This window comes from Schistocerca americana, unplaced genomic scaffold (assembly GCF_021461395.2).
Source record: "Schistocerca americana isolate TAMUIC-IGC-003095 unplaced genomic scaffold, iqSchAmer2.1 HiC_scaffold_386, whole genome shotgun sequence".
Lineage (NCBI taxonomy): Eukaryota > Metazoa > Arthropoda > Insecta > Orthoptera > Acrididae > Schistocerca > Schistocerca americana.
The window spans coordinates 87,501-92,500 of NW_025726111.1; the positions used below are offsets into that span (position 1 = coordinate 87,501).

Here is a 5,000-nt window from a genome sequence, read left to right on the forward strand (position 1 = left end):
CCCCCCCCAAGTGCCTTAACCTAACCCGTATTGTACCTTAACCTAACCCGTATTGTACCTTAACCTAACCCGTATTGTACCTTAACCTAACCCGTATTGTACCTTAACCTAACCCGTATTGTACCTTAACCTAACCCGTATTGTACCTTAACCTAACCCGTATTGTACCTTAACCTAACCCGTATTGTACCTTAACCTAACCCGTATTGTACCTTAACCTAACCCGTATTGTACCTTAACCTAACCCATATTGTACCTTAACCTAACCCATATTGTACCTTAACCTAACCCATATTGTACCTTAACCTAACCCATATTGTACCTTAACCTAACCCATATTGTACCTTAACCTAACCCATGTTGCGCCTTAACCTAACCCATGTTGCGCCTTAACCTAACCCATGTTGCGCCTTAACCTAACCCATGTTGCGCCTTAACCTAACCCATGTTGCGCCTTAACCTAACCCATGTTGCGCCTTAACCTAACCCATGTTGCGCCTTAACCTAACCCATGTTGCGCCTTAACCTAACCCATGTTGCGCCTTAACCTAACCCATGTTGCGCCTTAACCTAACCCATGTTGCGCCTTAACCTAACCCATGTTGCGCCTTAACCTAACCCATGTTGCGCCTTAACCTAACCCATGTTGCGCCTTAACCTAACCCATGTTGCGCCTTAACCTAACCTATGTTGCGCCTTAACCTAACCTATGTTGCGCCTTAACCTAACCTATGTTGCGCCTTAACCTAACCTATGTTGCGCCGTAACCTAACCTATGTTGCGCCGTAACCTAACCTATGTTGCGCCATAACCTAACCTATGTTGCGCCTTAACCTAACCTATGTTGCGCCTTAACCTAACCTATGTTGCGCCTTAACCTAACCTATGTTGCGCCTTAACCTAACCTATGTTGCGCCTTAACCTAACCTATGTTGCGCCGTAACCTAACCTATGTTGCGCCTTAACCTAACCTATGTTGCGCCTTAACCTAACCTATGTTGCGCCTTAACCTAACCTATGTTGCGCCTTAACCTAACCTATGTTGCGCCTTAACCTAACCTATGTTGCGCCTTAACCTAACCTATGTTGCGCCTTAACCTAACCTATGTTGCGCCTTAACCTAACCTATGTTGCGCCGTAACCTAACCTATGTTGCGCCTTAACCTAACCTATGTTGCGCCTTAACCTAACCTATGTTGCGCCGTAACCTAACCTATGTTGCGCCTTAACCTAACCTATGTTGCGCCTTAACCTAACCTATGTTGCGCCTTAACCTAACCTATGTTGCGCCTTAACCTAACCTATGTTGCGCCTTAACCTAACCTATGTTGCGCCTTAACCTAACCTAAGTTGCGCCTTAACCCAACACACGTTGGGCCTTAACCCAACACACGTTGGGCCTTAACCCAACACACGTTGGGCCTTAACCCAACACACGTTGGGCCTTAACCCAACACACGTTGGGCCTTAACCCAACACACGTTGGGCCTTAACCCAACACACGTTGGGCCTTAACCCAACACACGTTGGGCCTTAACCCAACACACGTTGGGCCTTAACCCAACACACGTTGGGCCTTAACCCAACACACGTTGGGCCTTAACCCAACACACGTTGGGCCTTAACCCAACACACGTTGGGCCTTAACCCAACACACGTTGGGCCTTAACCCAACACACGTTGGGCCTTAACCCAACACACGTTGGGCCTTAACCCAACACACGTTGGGCCTTAACCCAACACACGTTGGGCCTTAACCCAACACACGTTGGGCCTTAACCCAACACACGTTGGGCCTTAACCCAACACACGTTGGGCCTTAACCCAACACACGTTGGGCCTTAACCCAACACACGTTGGGCCTTAACCCAACACACGTTGGGCCTTAACCCAACACACGTTGGGCCTTAACCTGCTCTGTAATTGTCATACGACGCGTTAAATTAGTGTAGTGTTGCCTAACTGCAACCCCCGCAATATAGTTTGCTACTCGCACTGCCCGGTCCCCAGAGTATCGCTTCATGTTAAACACCTTGCAGCTATACACTGTAATGCGGATGGCGGCAGGACGTACATGCTCAATGCCCTTCGCAGTTGTTCATTGGCATTCGCATGGCGAAGCACAGCCTACGTTGTGGTACGGCTTGTGGCAACTGTCCGCTGATGTTGTACGTCCAAATCACACACTGTACCGCACATTGGTCCTCATGTACTGAATGATACATCGTGGTACATGTGTGACCGTACCACGACTGCGCCAACAACGGCGAACCATACGGTCCAAATATTGTGCACTCAGCTACGTGTCGTCTCCCTATAAGAGCTGGATTGCAGTATGGTATGCCGTGGATGGCGATCAGCATGAGCCGTCTGTTGATGTAGTGGCGCGTGTTGTCAGACGTAGTCGTCTCTTCTCACACACCGTGATAGCATGGTGCACTGCGTTCCACATCTGCGACATGCGACAGAGGCCGGTTGACAGTCGTTCGCGCAATGGACATCGCATACGTACGGGGGCCACCTTCCACGTGTTCGCGAAGCGTGCACATGTTGTTGCGTGTATGTGGGCAGACATAGTGTGTCGTGACACCTGACACAGGCATGCAACAATCGTTGAATTTGCAAATGGCGATGGACGTCTACGTTTGCTGGTGACGTTACGCAAATGAAGAACTGGTAAACCGTTGTGGTGCGGTTGTTCTCGCTAGAGGTGAATCAGTGATGGCGACGATCGGTTGAGCTACCAACCGGTTGTTTCAGCGATACCCACCATGCCCACGAACGTGAATGGCATGTGGGTGTGAAGCGATACGCGGCGGTGGCTGGGTGGGACCGTCCCCGGCCGGTGAGGGGGGGCCTTCCGGCGTGCTGGCCGCGCGGTGCGTGGGCGCACGCGCTACAGCCGGCTGGTGGGGGCGGCCAGTGGCAGGCGCGCCGGCCGACGGAGGCGGCAGGCGGCGCAGCTGCGCGCCGGCGCACCCTGCACGCGGCGCCGTGCGGCCAAAGTAGGTCCTCGCGGGCCCGGTGCGAAGCGCGGTGGACATCTGCAGTGTGCTGGTCCGATTGAGGACTGTGTGCGCTGAGGATGCGCCGCCGCCCGGCGCTCGGCGCCGCGACGCCGTCTGCTGCTCGGTCGCCTCTGCGGTTCTCGCAGGTGGATTGTATCGCAGCTGTGCGGACGTGTTGGCGCGTGCGCTGTGCTGGGAGAGTTCGCTTCGGCACCCAAGTGGGGCTTTTGTCCTTCTGTGGCGCTGGCGTTGGAGCTGCCGGCCACCGTAGGTGGCGCGTGTTGTCTCCCGCCGGCAATGCCACGACAGCACGCTCCCGGGCCTCTGTCGGCAGCGGCAAGCTCAGTTGGGAGCACGGGTGGTCGCACCTAAAGCGTCTACTCGCCAAACTCCGGGCGATTGCGCCTCTCTCGAACCCGACCAAGTACTTAGGACGGCGCTGCGCGCCGCCGGGACCTGAGAGGGTTTCGAGGTGTATTGTGCAGGGGAGCTCAGCCTCCTCCTGTTTGCAGAATAATTGAGCGGACGCTTGCGTGTTCGCGCGGGCCCCCGGGACACACTCCCGGGCGGCCGGCTGCTCAGCTCTAGTTGACGCAGCTCCCTGGTTGATCCTGCCAGTAGTCATATGCTTGTCTCAAAGATTAAGCCATGCATGTCTCAGTACAAGCCGCATTAAGGTGAAACCGCGAATGGCTCATTAAATCAGTTATGGTTCCTTAGATCGTACCCACGTTACTTGGATAACTGTGGTAATTCTAGAGCTAATACATGCAAACAGAGTCCCGACCAGAGATGGAAGGGACGCTTTTATTAGATCAAAACCAATCGGTCGGCTCGTCCGGTCCGTTTGCCTTGGTGACTCTGAATAACTTTGGGCTGATCGCACGGTCCTCGTACCGGCGACGCATCTTTCAAATGTCTGCCTTATCAACTGTCGATGGTAGGTTCTGCGCCTACCATGGTTGTAACGGGTAACGGGGAATCAGGGTTCGATTCCGGAGAGGGAGCCTGAGAAACGGCTACCACATCCAAGGAAGGCAGCAGGCGCGCAAATTACCCACTCCCGGCACGGGGAGGTAGTGACGAAAAATAACGATACGGGACTCATCCGAGGCCCCGTAATCGGAATGAGTACACTTTAAATCCTTTAACGAGTATCTATTGGAGGGCAAGTCTGGTGCCAGCAGCCGCGGTAATTCCAGCTCCAATAGCGTATATTAAAGTTGTTGCGGTTAAAAAGCTCGTAGTTGGATTTGTGTCCCACGCTGTTGGTTCACCGCCCGTCGGTGTTTAACTGGCATGTATCGTGGGACGTCCTGCCGGTGGGGCGAGCTGAAGGCGTGCGACGCGCCTCGTGCGTGCTCGTGCGTCCCGAGGCGGACCCCGTTGCAATCCTACCAGGGTGCTCTTGAGTGAGTGTCTCGGTGGGCCGGCACGTTTACTTTGAACAAATTAGAGTGCTTAAAGCAGGCAAGCCCGCCTGAATACTGTGTGCATGGAATAATGGAATAGGACCTCGGTTCTATTTTGTTGGTTTTCGGAACCCGAGGTAATGATTAATAGGGACAGGCGGGGGCATTCGTATTGCGACGTTAGAGGTGAAATTCTTGGATCGTCGCAAGACGAACAGAAGCGAAAGCATTTGCCAAGTATGTTTTCATTAATCAAGAACGAAAGTTAGAGGTTCGAAGGCGATCAGATACCGCCCTAGTTCTAACCATAAACGATGCCAGCCAGCGATCCGCCGCAGTTCCTCCGATGACTCGGCGGGCAGCCTCCGGGAAACCAAAGCTTTTGGGTTCCGGGGGAAGTATGGTTGCAAAGCTGAAACTTAAAGGAATTGACGGAAGGGCACCACCAGGAGTGGAGCCTGCGGCTTAATTTGACTCAACACGGGAAACCTCACCAGGCCCGGACACCGGAAGGATTGACAGATTGATAGCTCTTTCTTGATTCGGTGGGTGGTGGTGCATGGCCGTTCTTAGTTGGTGG

General features: G+C 53.4%; 1 non-coding gene across 1 annotated transcript in view; it reads left to right on the plus strand.

Annotated features, from left to right (window-relative positions):
• Positions 1-3,606: 3,606 nt before the first annotated feature.
• LOC124581994 overlaps positions 3,607-5,000 on the plus strand; it is a 1,910-nt gene continuing 516 nt past the window's right edge. The window contains exon 1 of the ribosomal RNA XR_006973623.1: positions 3,607-5,000. This exon is cut by the window's right edge and continues 516 nt beyond it. This is a non-coding gene — a ribosomal RNA (small subunit ribosomal RNA).